Genomic DNA, 11,754 nt, shown 5'->3' on the forward strand with positions numbered 1-11,754 from the left:
CAGGCGCCCGCCACCACGCCCGGCTAATTTTCTTTTTTTTTTCGTATTTTTAATAGAGACGGGGTTTCACCGTGGTCTCGATCTCCTGACCTCGTGATCCGCCCGCCTTGGCCCCCCAAAGTACTGGGATTACAAGCATGAGCCTCTGCGCCCAGCCGCAAAGTTACTCTTACCCTTTTTTTTTACATTACTTGATAAAGACAATGTTTAATTACATATTTCCTGTTAACTAGCTGGTAGAGTTCATACTTAAAGTCAGTAAACAATGTTAAGAATTTTTTCCAGCTGAGCAAATGAATATGTATCTAGTTGTAAGAAATCAAGAAGAGGATATAAAATATAATCAGGATGTAAACTCTAAAACGGAATAAGCTCTATGTCTTCTAACTTTTATCACTTGTAATAATACAGCATTCTCATCCTGTTAAATGGAAATTTAGAGCACCTTTAAATTCCAGAATAATTAAAATTGCTATTTGGATTGAACCAGCCCTTAGGCAACATTTATTTAATATTAGGAAATCACTTTTATAAGATTAGAAACCATTTTTTATAGAAACCAAATTTAAAAGTATACATATTTTAATATAAGCGTTGCGGTAATAACCAAAATTGAACATGGTTTTAAAGCTTTTTCTATTTAGTAGCAGTTGAATATATATGGCATGTTTTACATAGATTAATTTTATTATTTTTCTTTGTTTAAACAGGAGAGCCAAATTGAAAGCCGACAGTTGCTGCAAGTGACTGGGATTTTTGTTTCTGCCTTATCTTTTTGTGTTTTTTTCTGTGTTTCATTTTTTGTCCTCACGATAGTTGGCTGAGAATGATGGTTTCCAGCTTCATCCATGTCCCTACAAACGACATGAACTCATTCATTTTTATGGCTACATAGTATTCCATGGTGTATATGTGCCATATTTTCTTAATCCAGTCTATCATTGATGGACACTTGGGTTGGTTCCAAGTCTTTGCTATTGTGACTAGTGCTGCAATAAACATACGTGTGCATGTGTCTTTATAGCTGCATGATTTATAATCCTTAGGGTATATACTCAGTAATGGGATGGCTGGGTCAAATGGTATTTCTAGTTCTAGATCCCTGAGGAATCACCACACTGACTTCCACAATTGTTGAACTAGTTTACAGTCCCACCAACAGTGTAAATGCGTTCCTATTTCTCCATATCTTCTCCAGCACCTGTTGTTTCCTGACTTTTTAATGATGGCCATTCTAACTGGTGTGAGATGGTGTCTCACTGTGGTTTTGATTTGCATTTCTCTGATGGCCAGTGATGATGAGCATTTTTTCACTTGCTTTTTGGCTGCCTAAATGTCTTCTTTTGAGAAGTGTCTGTTCATGTCCTTCGCCCACTTTTTGATGGGGTTGTTTGTTTTTTTCTTGTAAATTTGTTTGAGTTCATTGCAGATTCTGGATATTAGCCCTTTGTCAGATGAGTAGGTTGTGAAAATTTTCTCCCGTTTTATAGGTTGCCTGTTCACTCTGATGGTGGTTTCTTTTGCTGTGCAGAAGCTCTTTAGTTTAATTAGATCCCATTTGTCAATTTTGGCTTTTGTTGCCATTGCTTTGTTGTTTTAGACATGAAGTCCTTGCCCATGCCTATGTCCTGAATGGTATTGCCTAGGTTTTCTTTTAGGGTTTTTATGATTTTAGGTCTAACATGTAAGTCTTTAATCTATCTTGAATTAATTTTTGTATAAGGTGTAAGGAAGGGATCCAGTTTCAGCTTACTACATATGGCTAGCCAGTTTTCCCAGCACCATATATTAAATAAGGAATCCTTTCCCCATTTCTTGTTTTTGTCAGTTTTTCAAAGATCATATAGTTGTAGATATGTGGCATTATTTCTGAGGGCCCTATTCTGTTCCATTGATCTATGTCTCTGTTGTGGTACCAGTACCATGCTGTTTTGGTTACTGTAGACTTTTTTTTTTTTGAGACGGAGTCTCGCTCTGTCGCCCAGGCTGGAGTGCAGTGGCGCAATCTCGGCTCACTGCAAGCTCCGCCTCCCGGGTTCACGCCATTCTCCTGCCTCAGCCTCTCCAAGTAGCTGGGACTACAGGTGCCCACCACCACGCCCGGCTAATTTTTTTTTTTTTTGTATTTTTAGTAGAGACGGGGTTTCACCGTGGTCGCCTCCCAAAGTGCTGGGATTACAAGCGTGAGCCACCGCACCCAGCCACTGTAGACTTGTAGTATAGTTTGAAGTCAGGTAGGGTGATGCCTCCAGCTTTGTTCTTTCGGCTTAGGATTGACTTGGCGATGCGGGCTCTATTTTGGTTCCATATGAACTTTAAAGTAGTTTTTTCCAATTCTGTGAAGAAAGTCATTGGTAGCTTGATGGGGATGGCATTGAATCTATAAATTACCTTGGGCAGTATGGCCATTTTCATGATATTGATTCTTCCAACCCATGAACATGGAATGTTCTTCTATTTGTATCCTCTTTTATTTCATTAAGCAGTGGCTTGTAGTTCTCTTTGAAAAGGTCCTTCACATCCCTTGTAAGTTGGATTCCTAGGTATTTTATTCTCTTTGAAGCAATTGTGAATGGGAGTTCACTCATGATTTGGCTATCTGTTTGTCTGTGGTTGGTGTACAAGAATGCTTGTGATTTTTGTACATTGATTTTGTATCCTTAGACTTTGCTGAAGTTGCTAATCAGCTTAAGGAGATTTTGTGCTGAAACAATGGGGTTTTCTAGACATACAGTCATGTCATCTACAAACAGGGACAATTTGACTTCCTCTTTTCCTAACTGAATACCCTTTATTTCCTTCTCCTGCCTGATTGCCCTGGCCAGAACTTCCAGCACTATGTTGAATAGGAGTGGTGAGAGAGGGCTTCCCTGTCTTGTGCCAGCTTTCAAAGGGAATGCTTCCAGTTTTTGCCCATTCAGTATGATATTGGCTGTGTGTTTATCATAAATAGCTCTTATTATTTTGAGATACGTCCCATCGATACCTGATTTATTGAGAGTTTTTAGCATGAAGGGTTGTTGAATTTTGTCAAAGGCCTTTTCTGCATCTATTGAGATAATCATGTGGTTTTTGTCTTTGGTTCTGTTTATATGCTGGATTACATTTATTGATTTGCGTATGTTGAACCAGTCTTGCATCCCAGGGATGAAGCCCAGTTGATCATGGTGGATAAGCTTTTTGATATGCTGCAGTATTCGGTTAGCCAGTATTTTATTGAGGATTTTTGCATCAATATTCATCAAGGATATTGGTCTGAAATTCTTTTTTTTGGTTGTCTCTCTGCCAGGCTTTGGTATGAGGACCATGCTGGCCTCATACAATGTGTTAGGGAGGATTTCCTCTTTTTCTATTGATTGGAATAGTTTCAGAAGAAATGGTACCAGTTCCTCCTTGTACCTCTGGTAGAATTCAGCTGTGAATCCATGAGGTCCTGGACTCTTTTTGGTTGGTAAGCTATTGATTATTGCCACAATTTCAGAGCCTGTTATTGGCCTATTTAGAGATTCAACTTCTTCCTGGTTTAGTCTTGGGAGGGTGTATTTGTCAAGGAATTTATCCATTTCTTCTAGATTTTCTAGTTTATTTGTGTAGAGGTGTTTGTAGTATTCTCTGATGGTAGATTGTATTTCTGTGGGATCGGTGGTGATATCCCCTTTTTCATTTTGTATTGCCTCTATTTGATTCTTCTCTCTTTTCTTCTTTATTAGTCTTGCTAGTGGTCTATCAATTTTGTTGATCTTTTCAAAAAACCAGCTCCTAGATTCATTAATTTTTTGAAGGGTTTTTGTGTCTCTATTTCCTTCAGTTCTGCCTTTATTTTCGTTATTTCTAGCCTTCTGCTAGCTTTTGAATCTGTTTGCTCTTGCTTTTCTTTTCTTTTTTTTTTTTTTGAGATGGAGTCTCGCTCTGTTGCCCAGGCTGGAGTGCAGTGGCGCAATCTCGGCTCACTGCAAGCTCTGCCTCCTGGGTTCACGCCATTCTCCTGCCTCAGCCTCTCTGAGGAGCTGGGACTACAGGCACCCGCCACCACGCCTGAAAATTTTTTTTTGTATTTTTAGTAGAGACGGGGTTTCACTGTGGTCTGGATCTCCTGACCTCGTGATCCGCCCACCTCGGCCTCCCAAAGTGCTGGGATTACAGGCATGAGCCACCACGCCCGGCTGCTCTTGCTTTTCTAGTTCTTTTAATTGTGATGTTAGAGTGTCAGTTTTGGATCTTTCCTGCTTTCTCTTGTGGGCATTTAGTGCTATAAATTTCCCTCTACACACTGCTTTGAATGTGTCCCAGAGATTCTGGTATGTTGTGTCTTTTTTCTCGTTGGTTTCAAAGAACATCTTTATTTCTGCCTTAATTTCATTATGTACCCCGTAGTCATTCAGGTGCAGGTTGTTCAGTTTCCATGTAGTTGAGCAGTTTTGAGTGAGTTTCTTAATCCTGAGTTCTAGTTTGATTGCACTGTGGTCTGAGAGACAGTTTGTTATAATTTCTGTTCTTTTACATTTGCTGAGGAGAGCTTTACTTCCAACTATGTGGTCAATTTTGGAATAGGTGTGGTGTGGTGCTGAAAAAAATGTATATTCTGTTGATTTGGGGTGGAGAGTTCTGTAGATGTCTATTAGGTCCACTTTGTGCAGAGCTGAGTTCAATTCCTGGTATCCTTGTTAACCTTCTGTCTCCTTGATCTGTCTAATGTTGACAGTGGGGTGTTAAAATTTCCCACTATTATTGTGTGGGAGTTTAAGTCCCTTTGTAGGTCACTCAGGACTTGCTTTATGAATCTGGGTGCTCCTGTGTTGGGTGCATATATATTTAGGATAGTTAGCTCTTCTTTTTGAATTGATCCCTTTACCATTATGTAATGGCCTTCTTTGTCTCTTTTAATCTTTGTTGGTTTAAAGTCTATTTTATCAGAGACTAGGATTGCAACCCATGCCGTTTTTTGTTTTCCATTTGCTTGATAGATCTTCCTCCATCCCTTTATTTTGAGTCCATGTGTGTCCCTACACATGAGATGGGTTTCCTGAATACAGCACACTGATGGGTCTTGACTCCTTATCCAATTTGCCAGTCTATGTCTTTTAATTGGAGCATTTAGCCCATTTACATTTAAAGTTAATATTGTTATGTGTGAATTTGATCCTGTCATTATGATGTTAGTTGGTTATTTTGCTTGTTAGTTGATGCAGTTTCTTCCTAGCCTCGATGGCCTTTACAATTTAGCGCATTTTTGCAGTGGCTGGTACAGGTTGTTCCTTTCCATGTTTAGTGCTTCCTTCAGGAGCTCTTTAGGGCAGGCCTGGTGGTGACAAAATCACTCAGCATTTGCTTGTCTGTAAAGTATTTTATTTCTCCTTCACTTATGAAGCTTAGTTTGGCTGGATATGAAATTCTGGGTTGCAAATTCTTTTCTTTAAGAATGTTGAATATCGGCCCCCACTCTCTTCTGGCTTGTAGAGTTTCTGCTGAGAGATCAACTGTTAGTCTGATGGGCTTCCCTTTGTGGGTAACCCAACCTTTCTCTCTTGCCGCCCTTAACATTTTTTCCTTCATTTCAACTTTGGTGAATCTGACAATTATGTGTCTTGGAGTTGCTCTTCTCGAGGAGTATCTTTGTGGTGTTCTCTGTATTTCCTGAATCTGAATGTTGGCCTGCCTTGCTAGATTGGGGAAGTTCTCTTGGATAATATCTTGCAGAGTGTTTTCTAACTTGGTTCCATTCTCCCCGTCACTTTCATGTACACCAATCAGACGTAGGTTTGGTCTTTTCACATAGTCCCATATTTCTTGGATGCTTTGTTCATTTCTTTTTATTCTTTTTTCTCTAAACTTCCCTTCTCACTTCATTTCATTCATTTCATCTTCCATTGCTGATACCCTTTCTTCCAGTTGATCGCATCAGCTACTAAGGCTTCTGCAATCTTCGTGTAGTTCTCGAAACTTGGCTTTCAGCTCCATCAGCTCCTTTAAGCCCTTTTCTTGATTGGTTATTGTAGTTATCCATTCGTCTAATTTTTTTTCAAAGTTTTTAACTTCTTTGCTATTGTTTTGAATTTTCTCCCGTAGCTTGGAGTAGTTTGATCGTCTGAAGCCTTCTTCTCTCAACTCGTCAAAGTCATTCTCCATCCAGCTTTGTTCTGTTGCTGATGAGGAACTGCGTTCCTTTGGAGGAGGAAAGGTGCTCTGCTTTTTAGAGTTTCCAGTTTTTCTGCTCTGTTTTTTCCCCATCTTTGTGGTTTTATCTTCTTTTGGTCTTTGATGATGGTGATGTACAGATGGGTTCTTGGTGTGGGTGTCCTTTCTGTTTGTTAGTTTTCCTTCTACCACACAGGTCCCTCAGCTGCAGGTCTGTTGGAGTTTGCTAGAGGTCCACTCCAGACCCTGTTTGGCTGGGTGTCAGCAGCGGTGGCTGCCGAACAGCGGAATTTTTGTGAGACTGCAAATTCAGCTGTCTGATATTTCCTCTGGAAGTTTTGTCTCAGAGGAGTACCTGGCCGAGTGAGGTGTCAGTCTGTCCCTACTGGGGGGTGCCTCCCAGTTAGGCTGCTCAGGGGTCAGGGACCCACTATAGGAGGCAGTCTGCCCATTCTCAGATCTCCAGCTGCATGCTGGGAGAACCACTACTCTCTTCAAAGCTGTCAGACAGGGACATTTAAGTCTGCAGAGGTTCCTGCTGACTTTTTGTTTGTCTGTGCCCTGCCCCCAGTGGTGGAGCCTACAGAGGCAGGCAGGCCTCCTTGAGCTGTGGTGGGCTCCACCCAGTTTGAGCTTCCTGGCTGCTTTGTTTACCTAAGCAAGCCTGGGCAATGGCACGCACCCCTCCCCCAGCCTCACTGCCGCCTTGCAGTTTGATGTCAGACTGCTGTGCTAGCAATCAGATTCCGTGGGCATAGGACCCTCTGAGCCAGGTGCAGGACACAATCTCCTGGTGTGCTGTTTTCCAGGCCCGTTGGAAAACCACAGTATTAGGGTGGGACTGACCCGATTTTCCAGGTGCCGTCTGTTACCCCTTTCTTTGACTAGGAAAGGGAACTCCCTGATCCCTTGCACTTCCCAAGTAAGGCAATGCCTCACCCTGCTTCATCTTGTGCACAGTGCACTGCACTGACTGTCCTGCACCCACTGTTTGGCACTCCCTAGTGAGATGAACCTGGTACCTCAAATGGAAATGCAGAAATCACTGTCATCTGTGTCGCTCACGCTGGGAACTGTAGACCGGAGCTGTTCCTATTCGGCCATCTTGGCTCCACCCCCCTTAAATCCTTTATGAAAGCTGTAAGATCTGCTCCTGTGTGTTTGTATGTCTACATGTGTTACATGTATGTGATAATATTTTGTAAATAAAGGTCGTTCTTAAATCGTTAAATAGAAATGGCATTACAATTATCCATTAAAAATAATTAGATACTTGCTTTATTTAACTGTGAGCTTATGTCTTTTGTTGAGAGTTTCTAGATTCATGAATCTTGATAGTTGACCATGAAGAAGTATGGAGACACGTCCTCAGTGCCTAGACCAGCAGCTACAAGCCAGAATCAAGCAGTCAGCCCCTTCCTTCTGTGCTTTTCCTGTTTTGCCTCCTGGCTATTTTAGGCGGAGCTGGATCCTCCAGTTACAGCCTTCACAGCTCTGTCTTTAGTCCTAATAGATTCAGGCAGGCCTTGATCTTCATAGTTTTCCTGAGTGCCATGTGGCTACTTGGGACTTAGAATTACTGAGGGAAGACATTAGGGATGCTACCTGTGTTATAGTTTCAAAATTCTGTTCAGTAATTTAAAATCTTAAAGTCACGTTAAATAATACATAACCATAAAATATCTTGAGTCATTTGTAAGCTAAAATAGTGAAATATTAACCATTAAAAATTAGTTTAGGTCTATATACCATGACATGTTACTTGTATATGGTATAGAAAACCTAAATATCTTTAGTTCTGTTAATAAACAGTAATTTGAAGAACCATGTTTCTTAAAAGTTATAAAATGGTTTTTATCTAAAAATACTGATACAAGACAGTTGAAAATCACTTTTAGAGTTTTCACTGAAAACTGGGGTTCCTAAGACTTAATTACTAGATATGAGAGAAATAATTCTGCATACAGAGTGTATAAAAAGCAAGATATGCTTTTTTTTTCTTTTTTGAGAAAGAGTCTTTTTCTGTTGCCCAGGCTGGCATGCAGTGGTGTGATCTCAGCTCACTGCAACCTCTGCCTCCCTGATTCAAGCGATTCACCTGCCTCTGCCTCCCAAGTAGCTGGGATTACAACTGGCAACCACACCCAGCTAATTTTTGTATTTTTAGTAGATATGGAGTTTCGAGTTTCACCATGTTGGCCAGGCTGATCTCGAACCCCTGACCTCAAGTGATGCGCCTGCCTCGGCCTCCCAAAATGCTGGGATTACAGGTTTGTGAACATATGCTTTTGATGATAAAACTTATAAAGACATAAAAATGTGTTTTAATTTTTTTTTGGTGTGAAGTTAAAGATGTCAAATTGAGGAAGTAAAAAAAAACTAGATAAAAATAGATAAATATAGAAAGTTGGGGAAAATGCAAAGCATAGGTTCACAAAAATCTGGGATTAAAAGATGACAACATTTGATAAATCTATTTATAAAGTTTTATTAAATTAACTTTAGAGGCTGGGCATGGTGGCTCCCGCCTGTAAATAATAAAATTATCTTTCCAATTATGTCTAACTATGATAGTTTAAAGTCATTTCCACAGTAAATTCTTTAATTCTGAGGCAGTTTCTGACAACTTTACAATCTTGCAAAATCCGGGAAGATTGTATCTTTAAGGAAGTTCGTGAAAGGATGGAGAAGGCCTGAGAAGCACTCTTGAACACAGGGTTTTCAGAACTTTAGAATTCTATTACTTGAACTGGGTAAGAATTCCCAGAACTTTAATGAAGAGAGTGACTGGTTTATAAAACTGCTAACCCAAGCAGAATAAAAATCAATTGAATACCAAGAAAATACTTTGCCAGATTTTCATGCCAAATCGGCCAGTACTTAAATTGTCTAGATAAAAAATTTGAATGAACTGCATAGTCCAAGTCAAATTATCTATGATAATCCCTGATTAGTCAGTGCTATGCACCTAAGTTGAAGAAACAGTCCAATGTTAACCATGGAGAACCAGAATGTCTTCCTTGTCCTTCCTGAGTTCTGAAAGCTTTTCTTATTAAAAGTTCTGCGTTCTGATTCTTGGGTGTGAGAGTAAAGCAAGATGGCAGAAGAAGGCTCCACTGATTATCCCTCCTGCAAGGACACCAGATGAACAACTATCAATATCCACATAGAAAACACATTCATAAGAGCCAAAAATCAGGTGAGTACTCAGAGTACCTGGTTTTAACCTCATATCACTGAAAGAGGCACTGAAGAGAGAGAAATACAGTTCTGAAATCACCATTTCCTCATCCCCAGCAGTGATGGCATGCTGCAGAGGTCAACTCTGGGTTCTGCCGGAGGGAGAACACAGCAATTGTGAGGCACTGAACTCAGTGCTGTCCTGTTAAGGCAGAAAGGAAAACCAGACCAAACGCAGTTAATGCCCATCCACAGAGGGATCAATTTAACCAGCCTAGCCAGAGGAGAATCAGATTCCAGTGGTTGGAACTTGAGTGTTTGGAAACCTGGCAACTAAGGGCTCCCACACTCTGTGTGTCTAAGAAAACTTGAAAGGCAGCATAGGCCATCAGGACTGCAACTCTTAGGTGAGGCCTAGGGCTGAACTGGGCCCAGGGACAGTGGACTGGGGTGGGGAGGGCATGCAACATACTGAGACACCAGCTGGGGCAGCCAAAGCAGTTCTGGCATTATCACTCCCCAACACCAGACTGCACAGCTCATGGCTCCAAAAGGTACCCCATCCTTCTGCTTGAGGAGAGGAGGGAAAAGAATAGGGAGTACTTTGTCTTTCATCCTGGTCACCAGCTCAGCCACAGCAAGATAGTGCACTGGTCAGAATCCTGCAGCCTCCTTTCCAGTCTCTGGCTCCTAGACATTCCTAGACACACCCTGGGCCAGAAGGAAACCTGCCGCCTTGAAGAAAAGAACCATGTGCTGGCAGGATTTATTGCCTGCAAACTTGAAAACCTTTGGGCTCTGAATAACAAGAAGCCATACCCAGTACTACATCAAGGGCCTTGGATGATCCTCATAGGCTTACTAGATTTAGGCGAACCCAGCACACTACCAGCTGTGGTGGCTAAAAGGCAAAACTCCTTCTTGGGAAAAGTAGAGGGAAAATTAAAGGGGACTTTCTCTTGCCCCTTAGGTACCAGCAAGGCCAGAGGTGGGTAGAGCACCAAGCGAGCTTTCGGAATCCCTGATTCTAGGACTTGATTCTTGATTGGCATTTATGAAGCTGCCCAGGGCCAGTAGGGAGCCCATTGCCCTGAAAACGACAAGTCCCAGGCCAGGCAGCCTTCACCGCAAGCTCACAAGGGTCTTTGGGCCTTAAGGGAACATTGGTGGTAGCCTGGCAGTACTCATTGTGGCCTGAGGTGGTGGTGGCTACTCTGCCTTTAAGAAAGGAAGGTAGGAATAGGAAGGACTAGGTCTTGTGGTTTGAGTGCCAGATCAGCTGCAATGCAATTGAATGTCAAGTGGACTTCTAAAATTTTTGACTCCACTCCATGACTTCTGAATGGCATTTCTGGACCCAGCCAGGGGCTGAGGGCACTCACTGCCCTAAAGGAAAGAAGACAGGCCTGGCTGGCTTTGCCACCTACTAATTGTAGAGACCAAAGGCCTTGAATGAACATAGGCAGTCATCAGAAAGTGAATGCAGCAGGACTTGAGCAAGACCCCGTGCTGTGTTAGCTTCAGGTCTGATTCAGGGCAATCATAGCGGTGGTGGCCAGGGGTGCTTGTGTCTTTCTTCTCCCAGATTTAGGTGGCTTAGAACAGAGAGAAAGACTGTATCTTTGAGAGAAAATAACGGTAGAGAACAAGAGTCTCTGGTTAGTAATCCAGAAAATTCTCCTGGATCTTGTTGAAGGCTGTCAAGGTGGTACTTCTCTGAGTCTGGAAGAATTACAGCATTATTGGGTACAAGGTACCCATAAAGCAGATATGGCTTAGATCACAACACCCAAGTCTTTTCAAATATGGGAAAAGTCTTCCCAAGAAAGACAGCTACAAATAAGCCCAGAAAGTGAAGACTACAATAAATATTCACATTTTCTTTTTTAATTTTATTTTTTAAACCTCTCATATGGTGCTGCATGTTCAAGATTTTAATGTTCAGGCACTGAAGAACATCTGCTAGCATCAACACCATCCAGGAAAACATGACCTCACCAAGTGAACTAAATAAGGCACCGGGGACAAATCCTGGAGAAAAAGAGATATGTGACCTTTCAGACAGAGAATTCAACATGGCTGTATTAAAAAATAAACTGAAAGAAATTTAAGATAACAAAGTAAAGAAATTACAAATTTTATCAGCTAAACTCAACAAAGAGATTGAAATAGTTACAACAAATTAAGCAGAAATTCTGGAGCTGAAACATGCAATTGGCATGCTGAAGAATGCATTAGAGCCATTTAATAGCAGAATGGATCAAGCAGAAGAAATAGTGAACTTGAAGACAGGCTATTTGAAAATACATAGAAGAGACAAAAGAAAAAGAATAAAAACAACAAATCATGCCTACGGGATCTAGAAAAATAGCCTCACAAAGACAGATCTAAGTGTTATTGGTTTTAAAGAAGATGTAGAGAAAGAGGCAGGGGTAGAAA

General features: G+C 41.2%; 1 pseudogene; it reads left to right on the forward strand.

Moving 5' to 3' along the window:
* LOC134736088 (protein FRG1-like) overlaps window positions 1-7,366 on the forward strand; it is a 30,524-nt pseudogene extending 23,158 nt beyond the window's left edge.
* The last annotated feature ends 4,388 nt before the right edge of the window (window positions 7,367-11,754 follow it).

The sequence above is a fragment of the Symphalangus syndactylus genome, chromosome Y (assembly GCF_028878055.3).
Source record: "Symphalangus syndactylus isolate Jambi chromosome Y, NHGRI_mSymSyn1-v2.1_pri, whole genome shotgun sequence".
Taxonomy (NCBI): domain Eukaryota; kingdom Metazoa; phylum Chordata; class Mammalia; order Primates; family Hylobatidae; genus Symphalangus; species Symphalangus syndactylus.